A 14,756-nucleotide genomic window follows, 5' to 3' on the forward strand; every position below is an offset into this window, starting at 1 on the left:
ATCTAAGAGACACTAAATAAGATAAAGAATCTAAGAGACACTAAATAAGATAAAGAATCTAAGAGACACTAAATAAGATAAAGAATCTAAGAGACTAAATAAGATAAAGAATCTAAGAGACACTAAATAAGATAAAGAATCTAAGAGACACTAAATAAGATAAAGAATCTAAGAGACACTAAATAAGATAAAGAATCTAAGAGACACTAAATAAGATAAAGAATCTAAGAGACACTAAATAAGATAAAGAATCTAAGAGACACTAAATAAGATAAAGAATCTAAGAGACACTAAATAAGATAAGAATCTAAGAGACACTAAATAAGATAAGAATCTAAGAGACACTAAATAAGATAAAGAATCTAAGACACTAAATAAGATAAAGAATCTAAGAGACACTAAATAAGATAAAGAATCTAAGAGACACTAAATAAGATAAAGAATCTAAGAGACACTAAATAAGATAAAGAATCTAAGAGACACTAAATAAGATAAAGAATCTAAGAGACACTAAATAAGATAAAGACATTAAGAGACACTAAATAAGAATCTAAGACAAAAGCAAAAAGCAATACATTAAAAACTTCAATTTATTCTGGAACACAAAACAGACGTAATTGAGCTACTCTCTTAAAATAATCAAAACCCATGTTACCCAGAACCCCATGTTACCCAGAACCCCATGTTACCCAGAACCCCATGTTACCAAAACCCCATGTTACCCAGAACCCCATGTTACCCAGAACCCCATGTTACCCAGAACCCCATGTTACCCCAAACCCCATGTTACCCACAACCCCATGTTACCCCAAACCCCTTGTTACCCAGAACCCCATGTTACCCAGAACCCCATGTTACCCGGAACCCCATGTTTCTCTGGTGGTAAAAACCAAACTAAAAGGAATAATGGTGGTTGCAGTCACTCCTTTTAGATTTCTTCCAAGGTTCTAGAAAGATAAACTAATTCTGAACTTGTTATTAAAATTACAACCACTTCAGGTTTGTCACCACATTTTAAACACCAGTCCACTGCTGACCATCCATTTAAAACACAAAACTGACCTAAGATCAGCATGTAGGGTCAGCTTCATTCTACTCCTACTCTGTCCCCTGGGCTGCTCTCTCCTCTCCCAGTCCAGCTTCAGCTCTGGAGCTCAGAGAGACCATCTCCATGGCATTGACATAAAGATCCATGCTGCTCACCCTGTTCACTCTCTTCTGCCTCCTGGTGGGCTAGGGAGACACAGCACCAACAGTCAGACATTTACTCTCTAGTATCTCCATTCTCTCTCCCTCCCTCTCCCCCTCACCCTCTCCCTCTAGTTTAAATGACTTGTAACGTCTGAGTAAATGTCTTTACCTTGTAGTACAGGTATAAGGTGGTGATGGCTGTCAGTAGGATCAGCAGCACTACAACGTGTCTGATGATGAAGGCTGGCAGAGGAGAGGCTGCAAACAGAAACACCTTTGATGAGGGGACTGATCATCATCACATAGATCTGTGGGAAATCTGTCAATGACAAAGTTATAAGTCTGGTTCATGTTCAGTTACCTGTGATGGTGAGGGAGAGGAGCTCACTCTCAGAGGAGAAGTCATGAGAGAAAACATAATTGTCATAAACACAGCTGTAGTTCCCTTGGTGGGAGTCATCTGCAGCAGGGAAGAGGAAGGCAGCAGAGTGATTGACAGCTGGCTGGGTCTGGGTTCTGTTGGAGCCGGTGAACGTGAGGAGGAAGGAGCCTCCTGAGTACTGTGGCTGAGTGGAGCAGGTGATGGTGAAGCTGTAGCCCCTGAACACCTCGGGCCCCTGGTGGCCCCTGGAGACCCCTCCCATTGAGTCAGTCAGGGAGATATCAGGCTGGACCAGGAGATCTGTAACAATAAAAGAGAACAAGAAAAACCTCTTCAACTAGTTTCCTATAGATATGACAATAACATCAGCATGTAACAGTGCTAGCCACCCTCCCTCACAGGGCAACATGAGTAGTGGGCCTACAGTCACTGAGACAACATATGTTGATATCAGGCTTAAGCAGGACATCTGGAACAAGAGGAGAGAAAAAGAAAACGTAGCTCCTCAACTACTTTCCTCATTTAGATATGACAATAACATGACATGTGACAGTGGTAGTGAGTAGAGACGTTCACTGAGATAACACTCAAATACAAAAGCATTCTGGGATATTTAAGTTGTATTTGATTCCTACTTGACTGAGTGATCTATTTTGCAAAGCAGACTTACAAGCTAAGCAGTCATCATGAGAGGTGCAGAGGAAGTTGTATGGATGAAGGAAATAGTTGAATATAATTACAATATCTTGTTATTACCTGAGCAGATCACTGTGAGTCCAGGATAGAGATCATACATTCTCCTACACTCCTTCAGTACAGGCTCATCCCCATGACAGTCAACTCCAAACCCTCCAGTGGTGTTTCCAGGTAGAACTGAAACAGTGGAGCCACAACCCAGCTGTCTACACACTACTGCAGCTACATCCCTCTGGTTCCTGTCTTCAGCTCCCACAGTCCTCCACTCTCCCTGGTCGTACCACTCCACTCCACCAGCACAGCGACTGCCTCCTCCCACCAGCCTCACATCATCAGGCTCTGAGAAAAGAAAAGAGAGAGACAGTAATCTTACTATTTTCTCACTAAAACACACCTATATTGTCTCTCATATTCTTCACTCCAGGTGAGAAACAATGTTGATTGAGAGACAAACTGTTTCTTACCTGAGCAGGTGAGTCCAACAGCATTACCAGGTAGACAGGTGTTGTTTTCTCTGTCTGAGGTGTCACAGTCCAGGAGAAGGGACTCTTTGCCTTTACACTGGAACTCTTTATCCCAGGTCTGACCCTCACCTTCTCCATAGAGCCCCCCCTGTAGAGCTGCAGGAGCCCCACAGCCAAGCTCCCCACAGACTACCTCTGCATCCTGCCGGTCAAAGTCAGCTTCACACACTGAGGCCCAGGACTGATTGGACTTCACCTCCACTCTCCCAGAGCAGAGACCAGCTCCATCCACAAGCCGCACAGACTCTGGAGAAAAAGACTTGGTTGAACATTCAATCAGTGTTGTTGATGACACTGTCAAGGACTAAACACAAATATGTTGGATAAAAGATTGTAGTTTGCTATGTTTGATACTGTAAGAGGTAGAAATGGGTTCTTAGTCACTCAGGATAGGGTTGGGAATAATGCAGGCAGGAGACAGGAATAAGTTCACTTCACTTTATAGAAAATAAACAGCTGGACATCCATCAGGCAGCTTCACTTCAGTACCATCTGAACTACAATGATCTGCCCATGAACATCTCCCATAAACCAATATGACAAACACAAATATAATGTTTAAATACATCTGACATCTCTCCCTCTATTTAAATGAAATAAAAACACATAAAACATGATACATGGTAATATTGTATAATGTATAAATACATCTCTCAATATGACCAGTCTCTTACCGGAACAGGTCACATGATGATAATATCTACCAATACAGACACCAGGTTCTCCTATGATGACACACTGTCTAATAGAAGACTCATCTCCACTACAACTAAATAGTATGACTCCTCTTCTTCCATCTTCAGCCAGAGGTCCTCTAGATTCAGCTACAGGATTCCCACAGTCCAGCTCTCTACACACAACCTTAACCTCTATCATCATTCTCCACCCCACAGTACATAGACCCAACCACTCTCCTCTGGAAAAGACTTCCACTGTCCCAGAACAGGAAGTGGTCCCATTCACCAGTCTGACTGAGTGTTCAGCTGTAAACAGCAGAGAGGAAAACACAGTGGTGAGGACAGATGATGACAGTGATTCTGTTATTCTAACAGCAGTAGTGCTTTGTGGTTGACAAGTATTAGTAGTTCCATAAAACACTACTTGTTATTGGGGTTTAGAATGGTTTGTATGGACACATGAATTTCTCCATGTGGGATAATAAAGTTGACTAATATTGAACTGCTATAATCACTGTAGATTTATACTCTACCTACCTGGTGGACTGACGCTTTGAGCCTGGAGATCTGAGGAGAAAGAGAGAGACAGAGGAGAAAGAGAGAGAAAGAGACAGAGAGATAGAGAGAAACAAAGGAGAAAGGGAGGAGTCAGAGGAATAGAGAGACAGAGGTTAAATGAACATCAACATGACCTTTCATGATGTGATGGGGAAGACAGGCTTATCGTTGGTATGGTGCAACAACACCCATGTGTACATACACTATATATACAAAAGTATGTGGACACCCCTTCAAATTAGTGGATTCTATTTCAGCCACACCGCTTCCTGACAGATGTATAAAATCAAGCCATGCAATCTCCATAGACAAACATTGGCAGTAGAATGGCCTTAATGAAGAGCTCAGTGACTTTCAACATGGCACCATCATAGGATGCCAACTTTCAGATGGTCAAATTTCTGCCCTGCTAGAGCTGCCCCGGTCAACTGTAAGTGCTGTTATTGTGAAGTGGAAACATCTAGGAACAACGGCGGCTGACCTCGGTTGCAACACTCACTAACGAGTTCCAAACTGCCTCTGGAAGCAACGTCAGCACAATAACTGTTTGTTGGGAGCTTCATGAAATGGGTTTCCATGGTGAGCAGCCGCACACAAGCCTAAGATCACCATGGGAAATGCCAAGGGTCGGCTGGAAAGGTGTAAAGATCGCCTACATCGGACTCTGGAGCAGTAAAAACGTGTTCTCTGGAGTGATGAATCACGCTTCACCATCTGGCAATTCGACGTACAAATCTGGGTTTGGCGGATGCCAGGAGAACGCTACCTGCCCCAATGCGTAGTGTCAACTGTAAAGTTTGGTGGAGGAGGAAAAAGGGTTTGGGGATGTTTTAAATGATTGTTAACGCTACAGCAAACAATGTGCTAAAACATTAAACATTAAGAGTGTTTACTTATCAGACCCACATATATAATAAATATACTATAAAATACTATATTCATATGCTTTTAGTACTCACACATGAATCATATCATGTATGCAGGTCATGTGTTGTTTTGAGCCAGCAGTAAAAACACACTGACAGGACAGTTCCACTTATGGCCACTAGGTGGTAGTCCCCCCACTCCTTTCCTCCCCTTCTCCTCTCCCCCCTTCTCCTCATATCCTCTTCTCTTCTCCCCCTCTCCTCCTCTCTCTTCTGATCTTCTCCCCCTCTATCCTCCTCTTCTCCACCTCTCTTCTCCTCTTCTCTCCTCTTCCTCTTCTCTCCCATTCCTCCTCCCCCTCGCCTCTACTCTTCTCCCCCTCGCCTCTACTCTTCTCCCCCTCTCCAATCTCTAACCCCCCTCTCCTCTTCTCCCACCCTCCTCTTCACCTCCCCCTCTCTTCTTCTCCCCCTCTTCTCCTCCCCCTCCCTTCTCCTCTTCTCCCCCTTCTCTCCTCTTCTCCCCCTCTCTTCTCCTCACCCTCTCTTCTCCTCTTCTCCCCCTCTCTTCTCCTCCCCCTCTCTTCTCCTCTTCTCCCCCCTCTCTTCTCCTCCCCCACTCTTCTCCTCTTCCCCCCCTCTTCTCCTCCCCCTCTCTTCTCCTCTTCTCCCCCTTCTCCCCCCTTCTCCTCCCCCTCTCTTCTCCTCTTCTCCTCTACTCTGTTCGCCTCTTCTCCTCTTCTCCCCTCTCTCATCTCCTCTTCTTCTCTTCTCCCCCTCGCCTCTCCTCTTCTCCCCCTCTCCTGTTCTCCCACTCGCCTCTTCTCCTCCCCCTCTCTTCTCCTCCTCCTCTTAGTCTACCCCTCTCTTCTCCTCTTCTCTCCATTTTCACTTCTCCCAGTCTCCTCTTCTCCCCCTCTCTTCTCCTCTTCTTTTCTCCAACTCTCATCTACTCTTTTCCTATTCTCCTCCTCTCCCCTTCTCACCCTCTCCTCTCTTCCCTCTCTCCTCTCCTCCCCCTCTCCACCACCCCTCCTCTTTCCCCCTCTCCGCTTCTCCCCCTCTCCTCTTCTACTCTTCTCCCCCTCTACTATTCTCTCCTTCTCTTCTTCTCTCGCTCACCCCCTCTCCTCTTCTCCCCTCTCCTCTCCCTCTCCTCTTTCCCCCTCTCCTCTTCTCCCCTCCCCCTCTTATTCTCCCCCCCTCCTCGTCTCTCTCTTCAGCCCCTCTCATGTCCTCTACTCCCCTACCCCCTCTCCTCTCTTCTCCTCTCCTCTCCTCCCCCTCTCCTCTCCTCCCTTTCTCCTCCCCCGCTCCTCTTATCCCCCTCTCCGCTTCTCCCCCCGCTTCTCTTATTCCCATCTCTGCATCTCCCCCCCCTTCTCTTATTCCCCTCTCCGCTTCTCCTCCCCCTCTCCTCTCCTCTCTTTTCTCCTCCCTATCTCCCTAAATCAGCCTGCTTTTCTATTTTAATCAGGTCCCTACACAGGCTCAGAGGGATCCTGTGATGGAGGGACATTTCCTGGTGACAGTAGTCCTTGAAGTGCTTCTGCCGTAAGTCTTGGAGGCCCAAAAACTTCTCTGCTGCAGTTATAATAATGTGCAGTACAATGAATAACTGTGGCTGTAAATGCTATAAAATCCACCTTTTCCACAATAAGTGTATCCAGATCACTTGATTGACATATAACATTTACAACTGGTTGTGGTACATCCACCTCCATATCTTCTTCAGAACTGTGGCCTCTTTCCCTTCAACTCTCTTCACCACCTCCACATAGGAGACTTGCTGTGCAGCCCTGATCCTTGACTCCTCAACCTCTTTCACCCTAACAGGGCATTCTGGGAATTCAGAAATATGATCCCAGCTACATTCTCCAGACAGGGCAATAATACAGATAAACAGCAGTGTCCAACGGTACGCCAGAGATATCAACACCATCCCACTCCTGGTTACTATGACTACACCATATCAACACCATACCACTCCTGGTTACTATAACTACACAATATCAATACCATACCACTCCTGGTTACTATAACTACACAATATCAACACCATACCACTCCTGGTTACTATGACTACACAATATCAACACCATACCACTCCTGGTTACTATAACTACACAATATCAACACCATACCACTCCTGGTTACTATGACTACACAATATCAACACCATACCACTCCTGGTTACTATAACTACACAATATCAACACCATACCACTCCTGGTTACTATGACTACACAATATCAACACCATACCACTCCTGGTTACTATGACTACACCATATCAACACCATACCACTCCTGGTTACTATGACTACACAATATCAACACCATCCCACTCCTGGTTACTATGACTACACCATATCAACACCATACCACTCCTGGTTACTATAACTACACAATATCAATACCATACCACTCCTGGTTACTATAACTACACAATATCAACACCATACCACTCCTGGTTACTATGACTACACAATATCAACACCATACCACTCCTAGTTACTATGACTACACCATATCAACACCATACCATTCCTGGTTACTATGACAACACAATATCAACACCATACCACTCCTGGTTACTATGACTACACAATATCAACACCATACCACTCCTGGTTACTATGACTACACCATATCAACATCATACCACTCCTGGTTACTATGACTACACCATATCAACACCATACCACTCCTGGTTACTATGACTGCACAATATCAACACCATACCACTCCTGGTTACTATGACTGCACAATATCAACACCATACCACTCCTGGTTACTATGACTACACCATATCAACACCATACCACTCCTGGTTACTATGACTACACCATATCAACACCATACCACTCCTGGTTACTATGACTACACCATATCAACACCATACCACTCCTGGTTACTATGACTGCACAATATCAACACCATACCACTCCTGGTTACTATGACTACACCATATCAACACCATACCACTCCTGGTTACTATGACTACACCATATCAACACCATACAAGTCCTGGTTACTATGACAACACAATATCAACACCAGACCACTCCTGGTTACTATGACTACACAATATCAACACCATACCACTCCTGGTTACTATGTCTACACCATATCAACACCATACCACTCCTGGTTACTATGACTACACGATATCAACACCATACCACTCCTGGCTACATCCGATTGGCCAGCGGTAGCCCTATAGTGCACTTGATTTGCTCTCTGGGCCAGCCAGAAAGGCAGTTTGTACATTCAGACACATCAAATGGTTCAATATGGCAACAGTTTGCCTACCCGGCGTGCAGGGCAACTGAATCAGGTGCACCTACTGCCATCAGCCCGAGACCCCCCCATTAATAGGAACACAAGGCTTTATCGTGGGTTTTTACAGAAATGCTTGGCGATCCACTAGGAATGCCATGGAGATCAACCGGTTGGTGACCACTGTTCTAGAACATTTAGTGAAGTTCAATCTCGTGCTTCTCACTGTTGGCTGATTTATCTGCAGTTTAGAGGGAACATTGTGTCACACACTGATCTGTTTCACCTGTCTTTGTGATTATCTCCACCCCCTTCCAGGTGTAGCCCATCTTCCCCATTATCCCCTGTGTATTTGTTTGAGTCAACCAGTGGTTTGTGTCTGCGCCTGCTTTTTCCCCAGTCTCTGTTTTCTTGTCCTCCTGGTTTTGACCCTTGCCTGCCCTGACTCTGAGCCCACCTGCCTGACCACTCTGCTTGTCCTGACTCTGAGCCCGTCTGCCTGACCACTCTGCCTGAGCCTGCTTGCTGATCTGTACCTCTGCCCTCTTCTGGATTACCGACCTCTGCCTACCCTGAGCATGCCTGCCATCCTGTACCTTTGTCCGCTTACTCTGGACTATCGACCCCTGCCTGCCTTGACCTGTCTTTGCCTGCTCCTGTTGTCTGCATTTGGGTCTTACCTTGGTTCTAATAACACTGACCATCACACCAACCTCTTACATCTAGACGTTCCGCTAGCTTTTCGGTGAAAGCACATTTTGCAATATTCTGAGTAGATAGCTCGCCATCACAGGCTAGCTATTTTGACACCCACCAAGTTTGGCCCTCACCAAACTCAGATTTACTATAAGAAAAATTGGATTACCTTTGCTGTTCTTCGTCAGAATGCACTCCCAGGACTTCTACTTCAATAACAAATGTTGGTTTGGTTCCAAATAATCCATAGTTATATCCAAATAGCGGCGTTTTGTTGTGCATTCAAGACACTATCCGAATGGTGACGCGCCCGGCGCGTTTCGTGACAAAATATTTCAAAATATTCCATTACCGTACTTCGAAGCATGTCAAACGCTGTTTAAAATCAATTTTTATGCGATTTTTCTCGTAAAAAAGCGATAATATTCCGACCGGGAGTCGTTGTTTTCGTTCAAAAACTGAAAATAAAAAATGGTGTCGGCTCGTGCACACGCCCCCAGTCTCATTGTTCTCAGATCGACCACTATCCAAATGCGCTACTGTTTTTCAGCCATGGCCTGCAAAGTCATCATTCAACATTCTGCCGCCTTCTGAGAGCCTATGGGAGCCGTAGGAAGTGTCACGTTACAGCAGAGATCCTCAGTTTTCAATAAAGAAGTGTAGAAGGCCAAGAAATGGTCAGAGAGGGCACTTCAGGTAAGGAATCTTCTCAGGTTTTGGCCTGCCAAATGAGTTCTGTTATACTCACAGACACCATTCAAACAGTTTTAGAAACTTTGGAGTGTTTTCTATCCAAAGCTAATCATTATATGCATATTCTAGTTTCTGGGCAGGAGTAATAATCAGATTAAATCGGGTACGTTTTTTATCCGGCCGTGAAAATACTGCCCCCTATCCATAACAAGTTAACTGACATTAGTGCCTGTCCCCAGATGGACAGTTAGGCTACAGTAAAGTACATTTACAGGTGATCACATCATTGTCCTGCTTTGTGACAGATTTTTACTGTCTGCTTCCAGTTGCATGTTCTTTACTAACCCTGCAAATGATAATATATCTTACAATATCAAAACATTTCTCAGTAACTGTCACAAGTGTATATCAGTATAACAGCATCTTACCTGTACACCAGAACAGGATCGTCAATATCACTGCAGGTATCATATCTGCCTCTAACTGGGGCTCCACTGACCGAAACAAGTGTACTGTCATGAGTGAGTGGACTGAGAGTGAGAAATACTGCTCGGCTATATTACTTCTATCTCAATACTTCCTGACTTCTATGATGTGACAAACTTTTAAGCAAATCAGATCAGTTAAACCCACCTACCTACAGGAAACATTGACATTAGAAAAACTCCACAGGAAACTGCTGACAGAGCAGCTGTTACACATAGTGTGTCCTATAATATCTTACCTAATTGTCAGTGCTTGACTTGGGAAAGTCACCTCTAACTTTCTGTGGTGTAGAAGCTAGAGGACTGTTACCCAAGTCAACAAAACAGGTGTGGTGGTAAATTACAAATTAGACATGCTATGCTGTTTTTGTTACTTAGATAATTGTATGTTGTTAAATGCTAGTGTTTTTTCACTGATACAAACTTGTCTTGTGTGACTTATTGATAAGTCTGGGCGTACAGCCAAGAGCTGTTTTGGTGTGACCGCAGTGTGTGACACATCCTGTTTTTCACAATCTGCAGGAACTCAGTTATGTGGAAACATGCAGAACGGATCAGAGAATAGTGTGAGCTGTGGTAACTAGACGGCTGAGCCCTGGTGCTGTCAACGTCAGCTATCTTCATCTGCAGAGACAAGTTATTCACCTTTTACACACTATGTTCCTCACCCTCTCTCTCCCTCCTCTCGTCTCCTTCTACCAACCCAGTCTGTCAATATGTCCTATCTCTCTCTCATCTCTCTCTCCCTCCTCCCCTGTCTCCTTCTACCAACCCAGTCTGTCAGTTAGTCCTATCTCTCCCTCCTGTCCTGTCTCCTTCTACCAAACCAGTCTGTCAGTTAGTCCTCTCTCTCCCTCATGTCCTGTCTCCCCCAGTTGCTCACTTCCACCCTTCTCCCTCCTCTTCGACAGACCTGATGTTGTATGTCAGGGTTGGGGTCAGGTCAGTTTACAGCTGTGTCTGTAAACAACAACCTTACATGGAAATAAATTAATTCAAACTACATTCAAGACTTGAGTTTATTCAAGTAGAATAACAAAAGGACAGAACATGTGACGTTCAGAACTAGCATTCCCACCGAACACTTCCGGTGAATTTACTAAATTACTCACGATAAACGTTCACAAAAAACATAACAATTATTTTAAGAATTATAGATACAGAACTCCTTTATGCAATCGAGGTGTCCGATTTTAAAATAGCTTTTCGGTGAAAGCACATTTTGCAATATTCTGAGTAGATAGCTCGCCATCACAGGCTAGCTATTTTGACACCCACCAAGTTTGACCCTCACCAAACTCAGATTTACTATAAGAAAAATTTGATTACCTTTCCTGTTCTTCGTCAGAATGCACTCCCAGGACTTCTACTTCAATAACAAATGTTGGTTTGGTTCCAAATAATCCATAGTTTTATCCAAATAGCGGCGTTTTGTTCGTGCGTTCAAGACACTATCCAAGGGTGACGAAGGGTTACGCGCCCGACGCGTTTCGTGACAAAAAAATTATAAATATTCCATTACTGTACTTCGAAGCATGTCAACCGCTGTTTAAAATACATTTTTATGCTATTTTTCTCGTAAAAAAGCGATAATATTCCGACCAGGAGTCTTTGTTTTCGTTCAAAGACGAAAGAATAAAAACATGGTGTCGCCTCGTGCACGCGCCTCCAGTCTCTGTTCTCTGATCGACCACTATCCAAATGCGCTAATGTTTTTCAGCCAGGGCCTGCAAAGCCACCATTCAGCTTTTTGCCGCCTTCTGAGAGCCTATGGGAGCCGTAGGAAGTGTCACGTTACAGCAGAGATCCCCTGTTTTGGATAGAGATGATCAAGAAGGCCAAGAAATGGTCAGACAGGGTACTTCCTGTACAGAATCTTCTCAGGTTTTGGCCTGCCAAATGAGTTCTGTTATACTCACAGACACCATTCAAACAGCTTTAGAAACTTTGGAGTGTTTTCTATCCAAAGCTAATAATTATATGCATATTCTAGTTTCTGGGCAGGAGTAATAATCAGATTAAATCGGGTACGTTTTTTATCCAGCCGTGAAAATACTGCCCCCTATCCAAAAAAGGGTAACACTTGGTAGACTATATAACTTAAACATCCATGGTGGTGACATTAACACTTGGTAGACTATATAACTTAAACATCCATGGTGGAGACATTAACACTTGGTAGACTATATAACTTAAACATCCATGGTGGTGACATTAACACTTGGTAGACTATATAACTTAAACATCCATGGTGGAGACATTAACACTTGGTAGACTATATAACTTAAACATCCATGGTGGAGACATTAACACTTGGTAGACTATATAACTTAAACATCCATGGTGGAGACATTAACACTTGGTAGACTATATAACTTAAACATCCATGGTGGAGACATTAACACTTGGTAGACTATATAACTTAAACATCCATGGTGGAGACATTAACACTTGGTAGACTATATAACTTAAACATCCATGGTGGAGACATTAACACTTGGTAGACTATATAACTTAAACATCCATGGTGGAGACATTAACACTTGGTAGACTATATAACTTAAACATCCATGCTGGTGACATTAACACTTGGTAGACTATATAACTTAAACATCCATGGTGGAGACATTAACACTTGGTAGACTATATAACTTAAACATCCATGGTGGAGACATTAATTTTTTCATAATGTTTCCAAATTGATTGTTTTTTCTAGAAGCATCTACCAGCTTGTTGTTGTTGTCATGGTTGTTCCTGTTAGGTAGCAACTTCACCAGCTTGTTGTTGTTGTCATGGTTGTTCCTGTTGGGTAGCAACTTCACCAGCTTGTTGTTGTTGTTGTTGTCATGGCTGTTCCTGTTGGGTAGCAACTTCACCAGCTTGTTGTTGTTGTCATGGCTGTTCCTGTTGGGTAGCAACTTCACCAGCTTGTTGTTGTTGTTATTCTGAAGCATCTTGTGTGATGTAGGTCTTGTGGGGAGAGGGTGAGAGAAGATGGATTCTATTCACATGCTGACCAGCTTCTGAAGAACATATGGTGCTAGAATGGAGAGGAGATCAGTAAACAACAGAACGTATGGTGCTAGAATGGAGAGGAGATCAGTAAACAACAGAACGTATGGTGCTAGAATGGAGAGGAGATCAGTAAACAACAGAACGTATGGTGCTAGAATGAAGAGGAGATCAGTAAACAACAGAACGTATGGTGCTAGAATGGAGAGGAGATCAGTAAACAACAGAACGTATGGTGCTAGAATGGAGAGGAGATCAATAAACAACATATTTAGATTCTCTTCACAACTAGACAGTTACAGTACATTTAACCTTAAAGTAAAATCCTAATTGTATATGTACTTACCTATATAGACACACTTCCCATGGTTTGACAGAAAAAATACTATTTTCCTGACTGTCTCTACTGATGGCCTCTAACAGCAGAATAAAATAATTGGGATATTTAAACAGCACTGAAACAAAGCAGGTTGCTAGTTGACTATGTGTTGGAAATTGTTTCAATGCTGCCGTCTACAGATCTTCTAATGTATTGTAATACCACATGTACCAATACAGTAGAATTGACAGTGACACTGTGTAATGATACAATGACCCTCCATGGAATGTTCTGCTGCTGTTGTGCAACATTGTGACACCACTGACATGTTTACAGGTTGCCATGCCGACGAAAGAGAAGGTGTTGTCATTCTGTAATAAGGCCTTCACTTCAGTCGGGATGGCTAGTTGACTGCAGACAGGTTACACAGTATCAGCGTAGGTGTTAGGCTGTTTCTGCTCTCCTCCCTACTACTAATGGAATTGTCCTGCCAATGCAACGTATGAAAATGTATCCACTCACTACTGTAAGTCTGTCTGGATAAGAGCGTCTGCTAAATGACTAACATGTTCAATGTAATGTTCAGTTTGACAATATCAATGGAATAGACCAAAGCAGAGCCATGTATTTAGATATGAATACATGACTCTGGGCAAAAACACAAACAGATCTGGGACCTGCCAGGCTACACAGTTGACATCATAGGGAAACCCGACTAGCTTCTGGTCCAATACTTACTGACTCGGAGCAGGGAGACATAGAGGAGAAAGTTCCTGACCGATGACACCACATCTTCCTCTTCATCTCTTCCGGGTCCATCTTCGGCCCGAGTCTCTCAATTTTCAGCATCTTTAGTTAATTAGCTGGTGGCAGGGACGTCGCTAGGCCTATTTTAGGGGGTTTAACCATAAACATCAATGCCTGTCTTTAATATCAATACACAATTATATATTTTTAAACCTGCATATTTAGTTAATATTGCCTGCTAACATGAATTTCTTTTAACTAGGGAAATTGTGTCACTTCTCTTACGTTCTGTGCAAGCAGAGTCAGGGTATATGCAGCAGTTTGGGCAGCCTGACAAGTTGCGAACTGTGTGAAGACCATTTCTTCCTAATAAAGACCGTAATTCATTTGCCAGAATTGTACATAATTATGACATAACATTGAAGGTTGTGCAATGTAACAGGAATATTTAGACTTAGGGATGCCACCCGTTACATGAAATATTGAACGGTTCCATATTTCACTGAAAGAATAAACGTTTTGTTTTCTAAATTATAGTTTCCGGAATTGACCATATTAACGACCTAAGGCTCGTATTTCTATGTGTTATTATATTATAATTAACTCTTTGATTTGATATTTGATAGAGC

At 43.2% G+C, this 14,756-nt stretch overlaps 1 long non-coding RNA gene and 1 pseudogene across 1 annotated transcript; both read right to left on the reverse strand.

Annotated features, from left to right (window-relative positions):
• Positions 1–3,573: 3,573 nt before the first annotated feature.
• Positions 3,574–10,090, reverse strand: LOC123733151 (uncharacterized). The gene is made up of 3 exons (XR_014393110.1): positions 9,993–10,090; positions 4,008–4,037; positions 3,574–3,776 (listed from the first exon to the last, which is right to left on the reverse strand). It is a non-coding gene; the product is annotated as an uncharacterized LOC123733151 (long non-coding RNA).
• Positions 10,091–13,054: 2,964 nt separating this feature from the next.
• On the reverse strand, positions 13,055–14,229 carry LOC145881547 (mitochondrial import receptor subunit TOM5 homolog; annotated as a pseudogene).
• Between the last annotated feature and the right edge of the window lie 527 nt (positions 14,230–14,756).

This window comes from Salmo salar, chromosome 08, assembly GCF_965601325.2.
Source record: "Salmo salar chromosome 08, fSalSal1, whole genome shotgun sequence".
NCBI lineage: Eukaryota > Metazoa > Chordata > Actinopteri > Salmoniformes > Salmonidae > Salmo > Salmo salar.